This window comes from Microcaecilia unicolor, chromosome 6 (genome assembly GCF_901765095.1).
Source record: "Microcaecilia unicolor chromosome 6, aMicUni1.1, whole genome shotgun sequence".
NCBI lineage: Eukaryota > Metazoa > Chordata > Amphibia > Gymnophiona > Siphonopidae > Microcaecilia > Microcaecilia unicolor.
The window spans coordinates 326,288,286-326,303,980 of NC_044036.1; the positions used below are offsets into that span (position 1 = coordinate 326,288,286).

Consider the following 15,695-nt stretch of genomic DNA (forward strand, 5'->3'; position numbering starts at 1 on the left):
ATCCCCCAATTGTATTCTCTCTCTGATACAAGAACAGAATTCAGTTTCAGCAACTGTCTGACCACAGTGGCAAGCTCTTGACTGATAAATCTGCAGTTGTCCACGCCAGGTTTATTACGCTGTCAGTGTGATGGTTTCCAAAGCTTCCACATAACATGCTGAAGTTTTTATGTTTTTGGCAGTTTTTATTACTTTCATATACAAGGGCTACTTTGAGGATGGACATAGCTGTTTCAGGATTTGAAAGAAGACTGTCACAGCTCTCATATGGGCACGTAAAAGAAAAGGAGGCAGAATTTCCTAACAATGAAAAAAAAAGAATCCGATTCTTTCCATCTCAGTGCAGCAATGCAAACATGATGGAGCATGATAAATGTTGTGTCTGTGAGCAAATGCCCAGGGGAAAAACGAAACCAGGGTAAGGATAGATGGCAGGAGAAATCAAACTGTAAGCTTAGGGGCCTTCCCAACCAAACATGCAGCGTGTATCAGTTTTAGAAATCTCACGACCCAAATTTATATCATTGCACTGGTGGGTTCCATTATTCACCCTTTGGGAATGAAGTTTGGTCATTTATAAAGCTGCTTGTGAAGACAGGGAAATTTTTTATTTATTTATTGCATTTGTATCCCACATTCCCCCACCTATTTGCAGGCTCAATGTGGCTTGCATAGATTTGTTGACATAATCATAGCAAGATATCAGATGCAATTCGTAATGTGTAGCAATCAGGTAGGGAGGAGGGAAGAAGGAGGGAGTGATTAGGATAGTTGTATAAGGTGAGCTTTCATAATTGAGTGGGTTGGTGAGGCGACTTAGTGAGATTATAGGTGTTCATTGTAGCCCTGTTGAAGAAGAATGTTTTCAGAGATTTTTGAAAGATAGTTGTTTCGTTGATTGCTTTCAAGTCAAGACAGGGAAAATACGTTTTGAGATATTCCCCTGAAACTTTACCTCCGGTGAATAAAGTTTACTACATTCAAAACAAAAATTCCTCAGAAAAAGAAATCTTGGAAGGAAATTTGAATATATCTGAACTGTTGGAAGTTTCTTTATCCGAACAGTCTGAAAGAATGACATTATTTGTTCAATTAGTTTTCCAACAGGATATTGAAGCGTTAAAAAAAATATACTTTCGAAAAATGAACGAATTGTTTTATGGTAAAACAGTAAGAATATATCAAGATGTGACAAAGCAGACACAAGAACTTAGGAAATTGTTTCTGAGTATGAGAAAGGAAACTTTAGATATAGGTGCTTCGTACCATTTGAATTACCCTAGTAAGTGTGTTTTGAAATATCAAGGATTAAAATACATATTTTTTCAGCCAGAGCAATTAAGAGTGTTTCTGGACTCAAGGAAGCTAACAACTGATTAGAAGTATTTGTAATAGGTGAGAAAATGCGTGTTAAGCTTCTTCCTTAAATTATACTTGTTTTGATTCCCCATTTCTGTTTCATGCCCCCCTTTATCTGCTTATTTGTGATTTAAAGAAGACATACAATATATGATTATAAAAGTTTTCTTTGGATATTTTATCCTAATGTTTATTTTGGGTCTGTTTTTTCTGTAACAAGTTTTTCTTGTGATGTAAAATTTTGAAATTATAAATAAAGAATTAAAAAAAAAAGACAGGGAAAAAACGTAGTATTGCCATACTGGGACAGACCAAAGGTCCATCGAGCCCAGCATCCTGTTTCCAACAGTGGCCAATCCAGGTCACAAATACCCGGCAAGATCCCCAAAATGTACAAAACATTTTATGCTGCTTATCCCAGAAATAAGCAGTGGATTTTCCCCAAGTCCATTTAATAACAGTCTATGGACTTTTCCTTTAGGAAGCCAGCCAAACCTTTTTTTAAACCTCACTAAGCTAACCATCTTTACTGCATTCTCTCGCAGCTGTGTTTGAGGGGACTGGAGCACACCTGATACTGTTTTTAAAGACACACGAAGGCACATCATTAAGCAACCAGAAATCCCTGCTCATGTAGATTGTGTTGGGCAATTTTGCCTTAGTACCCGCTACTAACCACTTTCTTCGAAAGAAAGCTGAAATGTGATTTGCCATTTTAACCTACAATCATATTATTAAATATTTCTCCTATATTCTTTAAAGTGAATATTTACAAGCTGTTGAGTTTCCACATGAATTAATTTTGGAATTCTTTTTGCTCGGCCCGACCCCCATGCCATTTCCTCCCAGTCCTTTATTCTTTCAGTTCTGTCAGAACTAGGGCTGGAATCCAGTGTTACGAACCCTGTATTCAGAGCAGGGTTTTAAAAAATTTCTGTTCAGCCCAATTATCGCAGTGACTGGCCTTAACCAGAAGACAGAGACTCTGGCATCTTCTAACCTAGTTATCATGGACCCTAAGTCTGGCCACTAGGTGCTAATATGAGATCTTGCCACTAGGTGTCGCTTGTGCTAATATAAGATCTTGCCAGTAGGTGTCAGTAGTGCTAATGCAAGATCTTGCCACTAGGTGTCACAGTGCTATTATAAGATCTTGCCATTGACACTTGTACTTATTTCTGTGCTCAAATTTTTTCTAAAACCTGAGTGGGATTTAATCCAGGATATTAAAATGATCCAGATAATTTAATAATTGCACTGGCACTAGACTTTCCATCAGTTTAGCTTAAACACGTATTTCTTTCCCCTTTTCCTTTAAATATGCATCACTGTGGTAAGTTCACAGGGGACATGATATATGCCTATGGATCTTTATCATAGCTGCCGAGAGGGGGGGGGCAGGGGGGACAAAAGGGGGGCCCGGCGCCGCAGTCCCACCCGCCCTCCGTCGTCGACTGCCACCGGGCCAGGCCCCCTGCATTGAAATCACAATGCCTCTCACCTCCGTGTGAAAGTGCTGCAGGCAGCAGGGCAGCAGATCGCCTCCCTTCGGGCCTCCTTCCCTCCCTGTGTCCCGCCCTCATCTGATGTAACTTCCACGAGGGCGGGACACAAGGAGGGAAGGAGGGCCGAAGGGAGGTGATCTGCTGCCCTGCTGCCTGCAGCGCTTTCACACGGAAGTGAGAGGCGCTGTGATTTCAATGCAGGATGCCCGGCCCTGTGGCGGACCAAGGGGGGGGGGGTGGAGGGGGAGCGGTGGCGGTGACCTCGGGGGGATGGAGGGGGAGCGGCGGGGCGGGGCCCTGGGTGCGGCCTTGCCCCGGGCCCGGCCCAGTCTCTCGGCGGCCCTGATCTTTATTGGACACTAAGAGGGTGATTGTATAAAGCAGACACATGTAAATGTTTAGAATATTAGCACATATATAACAAAATTCCATGTTATTGCTATTCTGTGAATATGTGCCTATCTCATACAGGGGAAAATTCTATAAATGGGCTCAGAATTCAGCACTGGAAGGAATAGGTTCTAAATGCAATTCTATAGAGGGCACATGCCAGAATCTAGAGATGCAAACATTTTTGTGGCAACTGAAGTTGAGAAAGTCCCCAGTGGTGAGGAGCACATTGAAAGATCATCCATTCCTTTCCTTGTAAGGGAAATGGGCCTTGATATACAGCCTTTCTGTGATTTTTGCAACTACATTGAAAGCGGGTTAGATAGTATATACAGGTACATATTTGGGTGCCCAGAATCACAAGGAGCTGCAGTGAGAATCAAATCCAGTTCCTCAGGATCAAAGTCCACTGCATTAACCACTAGACTATTCCTCCATTCCTTGTATTATTGTAAACCACTTAGGGGCAAATCACTTAACCCTCCATTGCCCCAGGTATAAATAAGTGCCTGTATATTCTATGTAAACCGCTTTGAATGTAGTTGCAGAGGAGTGTGGTAGCCGTGTTAGTCCACTCTTAAGGTTATCAATAGAAATCAAACCAAATAAAACATGGACAAGAAAATAAGATGATACCTTTTTTATTGGACATAATACATTTCTTGATTAGCTTTCGAAGGTTGCCCTTCTTCGTCAGATCGGAAGTAAGCAAATGTGGTAGCAGATAGTATACACTGTATATAGTTGCAAAAACCACTAAAAGATGGTATATCAAGTCCCATTTCCCTTTCCCTAAAACACACTAAAATATGGGCTTAGCACATGGTAACATGGGATTTTCCCATGTGCTAAATCCATATTTTATGCAACAGTAAAGTACGTTTTCTTTTGGGGGTTTTTTTTGTTTGTTTTATTTTTGTTGGGGGTTTTTTTTTCAGGTCCTGCACTAATTATTTCATTAGCCTGAGGGACTTGCAAAAAAATAAAGCGAGAGCATTTACCATCTCCAGTTTTGGAGGCACTAATGTGTGGCATTTCCTCCCCTTCCCCTCCCCCACAAAAAAAATTGTGATTAGCGTGCACTGACAGGCAATTTACCATAAAACACTTTATTGTATTTTGTGATAAGCCTTTTTTCCTGCCGCAAGCGTGCATTAACCCTTGATGTGATTTGTAAAATGGCCCCTTAGACTTTTACTTATATAAGCATAATATCAAATATATTGAACCTTGGTTCAAATTATCCTGGTTAGTGGTATTGGAATGATAAACCCCACAAGGGGACAAATGCTTAGACAGTGGGTGTCATTTGTAATTATTGCTTGAAAATGTCTGTCCCATCTCTGGAGGAAACTAAGCCTTTGAAGGCCTTCTCCCAAGCTTCCACGCCTTCCATGCTGATAATGAACTGTGAACTGACAAAAAAAAAAGATCTTTAAATCTAATTTTCACATGACTAAGTACAGATGCATGATAGACTGTGCTAAGTGTAAACAAGCCTACAGTCGGACGGATGTGAAATACTTGAAGACTTAAAGGGCAGAACAGCGTGATTACTGCGTGGTGTAGGCACACGTTAATGAGCGCAGAATGCAGACAGGAATTCAGGGGCCCTTTTACTAAGCTGCGGTAAAAAGCGGCCAGCGGTGTTATAGGCGCGTGTATTGGACATGCGCCGGGCCAGTTTTTACCGCATCTACAAAAAAGGGCTTTTTTTTTTTAATGGGACGGAAAAAGGTCCTGCGGTAAAAATGAAACCAGCACATACCCCAAACCGTCCTGAGCCCTTAATGCCACCTATTGATCTAGCAGTAAAGGCTCACGCGCTGCATGCGCTGTGACCGGTCGGCGTGTGCCAAGTGTCGATTACCGCTGGAACCGGAACGAGTAGGTGGAAATAAATAAATAAATCATCCAGGCGTTATGGGTGCGCGCCAAATCTGAAATTACTGCCAGGAGGGCACGCTGGCCTGGTGATAGTCTCATTTGGGTACGGGCTGCATGCGCGTAGACTCTACGCCGTAGGGTCTACTGTGGCTCAGTGTATGAGTTAACTCACGCAGTATGAGACACATGAGCACTCAGTATATTCAAATACACGGTTCCCACCAAAATGAACAGAAGTAAAAAGGGGATTTTAACATGCACAAAATGCAAGAAATTCATCGCCAAGAATGAGGCAGCATGGAAGGGTTAGCCAAGAGGTTTTTATGTCAGCTTTTAGCATTTACTGCTGATTTTTTTTTTTGTTCTTTTTCTGTGACCATAACAAGAACCTGCAACTTTAAACGACAGAACAGCTGCGCAGGGAGGTAACAGCGCCTTCATTGCGCGGGTGACATCAGCTCATGTTGTTCAGCGCATAATTATTAGCTCACGAAAAATGGGCAAGAAATTTTTGCAAGGCTGATATGTAAGCACAGAATAACGGGGCACAGATGTGCAGGCGCTTTCGTTTTCTTCGACTGCGCGTACAGTGAAGCCGTACTTTCCACAGACCCTTTTCTGCGCATGTGTCAAGCAGGCTTTCTTTGATTGGCGCCCAAGTTCTGCGCAATTTGACTTTGCATTTCATTACATAGTAACATAGTAGATGACGGCAGAGAAAGACCTGTACAATCCATCCAGTCTGCCCAACAAGATAAACTCATATGTGCTACTTTATGTGTATACCTGACCTTGATTTGTATCTGCCATTTTCAGGGCACAGACAGTAGAAGTCTGCCCAGCACTAACCCCGCCTCCCAACCACTAGCCCCGCCTTCCACCACCGGTGCTGCCACCCAATCTCCGCTAAGCTTCAGAGGATTCATTCCTTCTGAACAGAATTCCTGTATGTTTATCCCACACATTTTTGAATTCCGTTACCATTCTCATCTCCACCCCCTCCTGCGGGAGGGCATTCCATGGAATATTTTCTTGCTAATCTTGCAGTAGAAGCCATGTTTTGGTCATTGGCATGCGGCTTTCTGCATCGATCTTTTGGATAGGTGCGGGAGGGCCTGCGTGTGTACAGCAGGTGCCAAATTGGCACTATCACCTGGCTTGCACGTGAGCTGGATGGTAATTCCGAATTTGGTGCACGCCGAATCCCATGGTAGAAAATAATTTTCTATTTTCTACCACCAGCCGCTTACCCGGCGGTAAACTGCAGTTGGCGCACGCTGCATGCTTACCGTGCAGGTAGTGCATGAGACCTTACCGCTTGGTCAATGTGTGTCGGTGTGGTCTCAGGCCAAAAGTAGACGCGCACTGATTTCAATTTTAGCGCGCATCCATTTTCCGGCCCATTAAAAAAAGGTCCTTTTTCCTAGTGGAGTGGAGTGGAACGGGTAGACATGAATCATTTGTTTACTCTTTCCAAAAATACTGACTAGGGGGCATGCGATGAAGCTACAAAGTAGTAAATTTAATACGAATCGGAGAAAATGTTTCTTCACTCAACATGTAATTAAACTCTGGAATTCGTTGCCAGAGAATGTGGTAAAGGCGGTTAGCTTAGCGGGGTTTAAAAAGGGTCTGGACGGCTTCCTAAAGGAAAAGTGCATAGACCATTATTAAATTGACTTGGGGAAAATCCACTGCTTATTTCTGGGATAAGCAGCATAAAATGTATTGAGCTTTTCTGGGATCTTGCCGGGTATTTGTGACCTGGATTGGTCACTGTTGGAAACAGGATGCTGGGCTTGATGGACCTTTGGTCTGTCCCAGTGTGGCAATACTTATGTACTTATGACATGGTAAAAAAAAAATGGCCCAGCACGCGCCCTAAAGACACACTCGCTCTACCGCAGGCCACATTTTACCGCAGCTTAGTAAAAGGACCCGTAAGAGAGGTGAGGAAGGCACAGTCCACAGTTCCAGTGGTGTACTGGACTGATAAAAGTAGAAAATGAACTTTTGTAGAGGAAAGTGTCAGCTGCATTCAGTAGACGGCCGATGATCAAGTGAAAGTCAATTTAATGAGGTTTTAGTGAATAAGCCACTTCACATCCTGAATAGTAACTTGATCTGGGGAAAACAAAGGCCTGACATGAGAAATGGCATGTCTAGTGCTTTGCTTGACTTTGTAAATAGAGTTTGATCCATTTCCCCAATCTTGGACACTTCTGTGCTTTTTTATTGAAGTTCTTGTGCTGGGGATTGGTGTTATATTGTGCTATTTATAGATAAGGAGCCTGCATGCTGCCCTCATTTCATTAAAGGAAGCTGAGAGCCTGGTTGGGTTCATTTATCACCACCTTAGGGAGCAAATTACTGAGTCAATGGAGACAGTCTCACATAGTAACATAGTAACATAGTAGATGACGGCAGAAAAAGACCTGCACGGTCCATCCAGTCTGCCCAACAAGATAAACTCATATGTGTATACCTTACCTTGATTTGTACCTGTCTTTTTCAGGGCACAGACCATATAAGTCTGCCCAGCAGTATTTCCCGCCTCCCAACCACCAGTCCCGCCTCCCATCACTGGCTCTGGCACAGACCGTATAAGTCTGCCCTCCCCTATCCTCGCCTCCCAACCACCAACCCCTCTTCCCCCCACCTGCTCTGCCACCCAATTTCAGCTAAGCTTCTGAGGATTCATTCCTGCTGCACAGGATTCCTTTATGCATATCCCACGCATGTTTGAATTCCGTTACTGTTTTCATGTCCACCACCTCCCGCGGGAGGGCATTCCAAGCATCCACCACCCTCTCCGTGAAAAAATACTTCCTGACATCTTTTTTGAGTCTGCCCCCCTTCAATCTCATTTCATGTCCTCTCGTTCTACCGTCTTCCCATCACATGTTGCTATATGCCGTTGAAAGTGCTCAGCAGATGAAATGTTGTCCTCGTTTCTGTCTGGATGTAACGATAGATATTTAGGTGCCCTTTTACTAACTCACATTAAGTACTTAGGACCAAATTCTATAAATAGCGCTGAAAAATTGACGATGAAAAAAAAATGCTCATTCCTATTCTATAAATGACACTGAAAGTTAGGTGTAGTTTATAGAATATGCTTAGCGCCAGGGCCACTGAGAGACACGGCCGGGCCCAGGGCAGGACTGGACCACCGCGCCCCCTCCCCGGTCCGCCCCCCGCACCTTGTCACTGCTGCGCTGCTCCCTCGCTCTGTCCTCTCCTGCTCCAGGGCGCCTGTGCGCCGGGAGTCGAGACCTGGATGATTGCATTAACGTGATATTGCATTAATGTAGTCATCCGGGTCCTGGGCAACACGCAGGAGAGGACAGACCCAGAAGCAGGCAGGAAGAAGCTTTCCGACGCCGGGCCCAGGAAATTTTGCCACCCTTGCCCCTCCCTCTCGGCGGCCCTGCTTAGCGCTACTAAGATTGAAGCCTAACTTTAGATGTGAGAATTTACACCAAGTAAACTCTAGTGTAAATCCTCATATCTAAATTAGGCGTGGATTCTCTTATTCTATAACAGCGCATGTAAATTGAAGGAATGCCCTGATCTGCCTGTGACCCTCCCATGGCCACGCCTCCTTTTAGGAGCCATGTGTAAAATTTACGCATGGATCCCTGCGACTAAAAAATTCATGCATACATTTTCAATTAATGCCAATTAGTGCTGATAATTGATTATTAACACCCAATTATCGGTGCTAATGGACTCATTATTCATTTAAATTGAATGCACAATTTATAGAATTTCAGGGTTAACATGCTAGTGCAGAACCATGTTAAGGGACTTTGCAGGATTTTTTGCAGTTAGCATCCGGTAAATCGCACGTTAAGTGCATTTTGTGTGAGTGGGCATGTCATGGAAGGTGGTTTGTGGTTAGCATGCTGCAGGTACCATGTGCTAATCAACTAACACGCAGATAACACAGGACCACTTACTGCCTCCTAAACAGGAGGTACTGAGAAGTAAATTCATTATACGTCACTAAACGTTTGCACCAAAAAGCGTGTATTCTGTAACGGCAAAGTTGTGCGCAAAATCTATTTTACAATACCAGTGTATGTCCGCAGTTACTTGTCAGACATTAGGCATGGCCACTTACTCCATGCCTATGGCTGGCATAAATCATGGTGCCTAAATGCAGCAGTTGGGCACGTAAATGCAATTATTTTATAAAGTGTGCACAAAAATATTCCCTTATCTCTTGTTTGTCCTGTTTGTCTGTCCTAATTAGATTGTAAGCTCTGTCGAGCAGGGACTGTCTCTTCATGTTCAAGTGTACAGCGCTGCGTACGTCTAGTAGCGCTATAGAAATGATAAGTAGTAGTAGTAGTCTTTGGGATTCCGGAATCTTGCTACTCTTTGGGATTCCAGAATCTTGCTACTCCTTGGGATTCCAGAATCTTGCTACTCTTTGTCCTTTTCCCTTATTTGTCCTGTTTGTCTGTCCTAATTAGATTGTAAGCTCTGTCGAGCAGGGACTGTCTCTTCATGTCCAATGTACAGCGCTGCGTACGTCTAGTAGCGCTATAGAAATGATAAGTAGTAGTAGTAGAACAACCCATGTCCCTCCCATGTTAACACCCCATTTGCATTAATGTAAGAGAGAATTTAGGTGCACTATTTATGGAATAATCTGCAAATTCTACATAGTGCAACTAGAGTTGCACGCACAAATCTGTGTATTCTGATTTGCGCACTACTTGCTAAGCGTATTCTATAACATAGTCTGCATAAATTCTACTGCACGGATGTCAAAAGTGGGCATGGCCATGGGAGGATCATGGGCAGGTCATGGGCATTCCTAAAATTTACGCGCACTGTTATAGAATAACCCATTCTATAACACTGTACATTCTATGTTTATGTTTCTGTTCTCCCCCGGATTCTATATACTGCACCTAGAGATCTGCGCCAAAATCCATGAATTGGCTTAACAAGCTAATCAGCGTTGCTAACATCTCTTAGCAAGCAGTAACGAGCACTAATTGGCGATAATTAGACTGTACGCGCACAGTTCGCTAAGCGCATTCTGTAATGTAGTGTGCTTAACTTATAATGTATGCAGGCAAAAAGGAGCATGGTTATATGGGTGTGAAAATGGCGATCTGAAATTTACGCGTGTTGTTATAGAATATGGCTCAGAGCAGCTAAATCTGCGCGCCAGGATTTATACAACATTTTCATTGGTGTACAAGGAGGCGCTTATAGAGTACGCTTAGTTGGCATTGATTGCCGCGCCAATTTTTTAGGCGCCATATATAGAATCTCCCCCTCTGTGCCTAAAGTTAGGTGTGGGCATTTGCAGCCACTTTTAGTCATGTGGTTGGCACTACATGTATTCTATAAACTGCACCTAAATGGCACAGTTCATAGAACACACGTAGGCACGCAGGGCCGTGCCTAGGGTCTCCGGCGCCCCCCTGCAGTTGGCCTCTCCGGCGCCCCCCCCCGAAAACGAGCGCTACACTACCCGCGCTCTTCTCCCCAGATCCTTTTTTTTTTGTTTAAATTTACCTCTCCGGCGCGTGGCAGCGTTACTGAGAAGGAGGCGGCGCTCCCCCGCCCCGACGTGTCTTGACTTCGCTGTGTCCCGCCTTCTTCTGACGTCAGAAATGACGTCAGAAGAAGGCGGAACCGAGCGAAGGAAAGACACGTCGGGGCGGCCGGGGGAGCGCCGCCTCCTTCTCACTTACGCTGCCGCGCGCCGGAGAGGTAAATTTAAACAAAAACGAAAAAAAGGATCTGGGGAGAAGAGAGCGAGGTAAGCATGGTGCGGCGGGGCGCCCCCCAGAGGATGGCGCCCTCCTGCCATGCTTACCTCGCTTACCGCATCGGCACGGCCCTGTAGGCACGTTTTCCATCTGCGCTGATTTTTTCAGTTCCAAATACAGAATCTGGCCCTAAGGGTATAAGTGTGTTACACGCACAATTAGGGGTCCTTTTACTAAGACACATGAACGGGGGCGCCCATCTATAAGGGCGCCCATTTCTAAGGACAGCGTCGCGAAAGGGCGGGGCAACCCGCATTATCGAAACAAGATGGGCGGCCATCTTTTGTTTTGATAATACGGTCGGGGACGGCCAAATCTCAACATTTAGGTCGACCTTAGAGATGGCCGGCCTCGGTTTTTGCCTATAATGGAAACCGAGGACGGCCATCTCAGAAACGACCAAATCCAAGCCATTTGGTCATGGGAGGAGCCAGCATTAGTAGTGCACTGGTCCCCTCTCACATGCCAGGACACCAACCCAGCACCCTAGGGGGCACTGCAGTGGACTTCACAAATTGATCCCAGGTACATAGCTCCCTTACCTTGGGTGCTGAGCCCCTCAACCCCCCCCCAAAAAAAAACCCACTATCCACAACTGTACAACACTACCATAGCCCTTAAAGGGTGAAGGGGGGCACCTAGATGTGGGTACAGTGGGTTTCGGGTGGGTTTTGGAGGGCTCCCATTTACCACCACAAGCATAACAGGTGGGGGGGGGGGGATGGGCCTGGATCCGCCTGCCTGAAGTGCACTGCAGTACCCACTAAAAACTGCTCCAGGGACCTGCATACTGCTGTGATGGAGCTGGGTATAATATTTGAGGCTGGCATAGAGGCTGGAAAAAATTGTTTTTTAATTAGTTTTTTTTGGGTGGGAGGAGGTTGGTGACCACTGGGGCAGTAAGGGAAGGTCATCCCCGATTCCCTCTGGTGGTCATCTGGTCAGTTTGGGCACATTTTCGAGGCTTGGTCGTGAACAAAAAGGGACCAAGTAAAGTCGGCCAAATGCTCATCAGGGACGCCCTTCTTTTTTCCATTATCGGCCAAGGATGGCCAGCTGTTAACCATGCCCCCGTCCCGCCTTCGGTACACTGCCGACACACCCCCTTGAAGTTTGGCCGTCTCTGCGATGGAAAGCAGTTGAGGCCGGCCAAAATTGGCTTTCGATTATGCCGATTTGGCCGGCCCTGGGAGAAGGCCGCCCATCTCCCGATTTGTGTCGGAAGATGGCCGGCCTTCTCCTTCGAAAATAAGCAGGATAAGCACCTATGCGCACCCAACGTGCGCCAATTCTGAGTTACCTCCCAGCTACCATGTGGCCTGGGTGGTAATTTCATTTTTGATGCACATACAATATGTGCGTCAGAAAATACAGTGGGGGAAATAAGTATTTGATCCCTTGCTGATTTTGTAAGTTTGCCCACTGACAAAGACATGAGCAGCCCATAATTGAAGGGTAGGTTATTGGTAACAGTGAGAGATAGCACATCACAAATTAAATCTGGAAAATCACATTGTGGAAAGTATATGAATTTATTTGCATTCTGCAGAGGGAAATAAGTATTTAATCCCTCTGGCAAACAAGACCTAATACTTGGTGGCAAAACCCTTGTTGGCAAGCACAGCGGTCAGACGTCTTCTGTAGTTGATGATGAGGTTTGCACACATGTCAGGAGGAATTTTGGTCCACTCCTCTTTGCAGATCATCTCTAAATCATTAAGAGTTCTGGGCTGTCGCTTGGCAACTCGCAGCTTCAGCTCCCTCCATAAGTTTTCAATGGGATTAAGGTCTGGTGACTGGCTAGGCCACTCCATGACCCTAATGTGCTTCTTCCTGAGCCACTCCTTTGTTGCCTTGGCTGTATGTTTTGGGTCATTGTCGTGCTGGAAGACCCAGCCACGACCCATTTTTAAGGCCCTGGCGGAGGGAAGGAGGTTGTCACTCAGAATTGTACGGTACATGGCCCCATCCATTCTCCCATTGATGCGGTGAAGTAGTCCTGTGCCCTTAGCAGAGAAACACCCCCAAAACATAACATTTCCACCTCCATGCTTGACAGTGGGGACGGTGTTCTTTGGGTCATAGGCAGCATTTCTCTTCCTCCAAACACGGCGAGTTGAGTTCATGCCAAAGAGCTCAATTTTTGTCTCATCTGACCACAGCACCTTCTCCCAATCACTCTCGGCATCATCCAGGTGTTCACTGGCAAACTTCAGACGGGCCGTCACATGTGCCTTCCGGAGCAGGGGGACCTTGCGGGCACTGCAGGATTGCAATCCGTTATGTCGTAATGTGTTACCAATGGTTTTCGTGGTGACAGTGGTCCCAGCTGCCTTGAGATCATTGACAAGTTCCCCCCTTGTAGTTGTAGGCTGATTTCTAACCTTCCTCATGATCAAGGATACCCCACGAGGTGAGATTTTGCGTGGAGCCCCAGATCTTTGTCGATTGACAGTCATTTTGTACTTCTTCCATTTTCTTACTATGGCACCAACAGTTGTCTCCTTCTCGCCCAGCGTCTTACTGATGGTTTTGTAGCCCATTCCAGCCTTGTGCAGGTGTATGATCTTGTCCCTGACATCCTTAGACAGCTCCTTGCTCTTGGCCATTTTGTAGAGGTTAGAGTCTGACTGATTCACTGAGTCTGTGGACAGGTGTCTTTCATACAGGTGACCATTGCCGACAGCTGTCTGTCATGCAGGTAACGAGTTGATTTGGAGCATCTACCTGGTCTGTAGGGGCCAGATCTCTTACTGGTTGGTGGGGGATCAAATACTTATTTCCCTCTGCAGAATGCAAATAAATTCATATACTTTCCACAATGTGATTTTCCGGATTTAATTTGTGATGTGCTATCTCTCACTGTTACCAATAACCTACCCTTCAATTATGGGCTGCTCATGTCTTTGTCAGTGGGCAAACTTACAAAATCAGCAAGGGATCAAATACTTATTTCCACCACTGTACATAGATGTCTACATTCTGCAACACAGCAAACCCAATGATCGTACTGGACATTATATAACCTTCCCCCCCCCCCCTTCGACCCCCATTGTGACTGAATCAAATGTACTTTTAGTCGACCACAATATCACCTTGTACTTTTCCCTACCGGTCTTGGCAAACGCCTTACGGGTACTATGTAAGCCACATTGAGCCTGCAAATAGGTGGGAAAATGTGGGGTATAAATGCAACAAATAATAATAATAATAATGTCCTCAACGGTGGCCATCTTACATTTGCAGCTAAGGTGCAGTAAAGTCCCACGTTAAGCAACTGCAAAGTTTACCACAGTTTAGTAAAACAGCCCCTTAGTTTAAAGCTGTTTGCGCTTCAGGGCTTTGATGTCATCAGTGTGTCAAAATCTAAATGATCCGCAGCATTTCTGCCGTCTTAATCGTTCTCCGCCGCTTGTCGTCATGAAGCTCTGCTCAACTCTGAGCCCCGTTCTTCTCAAACCCAGTGAATTTTCCTGTGATCTTTGCAAAGACTAAAGCTGTAATTTCATAACTTCATGTTTAGGATGTCAAAATGCCAAATGGTAAAAGCTAATGTTCGAAAAGAAATGTGCTTTATCTGAGATTTTTTTAACATTAGTGTACTACTGTAGAAAAAAAAAAAACCCTCTGTAGTTAATTTCAAGACATCTGGTGGGAGTTATTCTTGAAGGATTTACAGTCCTGGGACTTTCTGCTGCATATTTTGTAATTATTTGAGAACAGAGGGTAATGCTGGGAACAAAGCAACTCTCTGTTGGCAGAACTGCGCTTAGCTGTGCAAACTGTACTCTTTTCATATAATTCTCATCACATCGCTCCACTGTGATTTTACAGTTCAGAGTCTAAATCATGCACACTCCATAGTTTATCAGGACTCCAGAGATATGGTTGGAAGTGTCAAACTGCAGCCCTTGAGAGCTGCCAGGCAGGAGAACTCTTGAGACAGAAGCTCAGATAATCCCCACCGCTGAACCTCTGTGTGACTGACGGAAACTCGCTTTTCCTTGGATTCTGTATAGGCTGCCCAAAGCTGACCGCACACATTTTGGTGCGTAATCCCAGAGCCACACGTAATCTAATTAGTTAATGAGCTTTTAATAGTAATTGGTGTTAATTGGAACTCATTTGGGTTTAAGCGTGGATTTACCCTGTGCCCCATTCTATAGTGCGCAAATCAAAAGGGGCGTGGCCATGGGAGGGGCATAGGTGTGTCAGGGGTGTTCTAAAAATGAGGTGTGATGTTATAAAATAGGGTCATTTACGCACCCAACTACCATTAGTTGCATGCCATCTTTTACACCAGATTTCAGCAGGCATAAGTGGCGCAACCTAAATTAGGTGCGAGATCCGCACTAAGATATTTTATAAAGACAGATAAGAGCCTATGATGCTCATTTTCAAAGTAGCTGGACATCTTAAAATACCTAAAACAATATCCATCCAGGAGTGTACCTACCTTATATGGCACCTGGGATAGAGCACACCCCCCTCCCCCCCCCCCCCCCAGGGTGGAGCGTGCACACACTCTCTCCAAGCAAGGGGGTGCACAGAGCAGGCATGGGCTGTCAGCTCTGCCGGTCCCCTGCCCTCTCTGATGCCAACTTCCTCTTCTGGGGCAGGGAACCAGCAGAGCTGACAGCTACGTGCCTGCTCCGTGCACCCCCTTGCTGCCAGCAGTTAGGGTGGACCGCCCCCACCACCCCACCCTAGCTACTCTAGAGTGTCCACCTCCTAAAAATGTCCAAATCCTGATTTT

The 15,695-nt window shown here is 45.2% G+C and overlaps 1 long non-coding RNA gene across 1 annotated transcript in view; it reads left to right on the plus strand.

Moving 5' to 3' along the window:
- LOC115472258 overlaps positions 1–15,695 on the plus strand; it is a 72,949-nt gene that overhangs the window by 19,445 nt on the left and 37,809 nt on the right. The window lies entirely within an intron of this gene.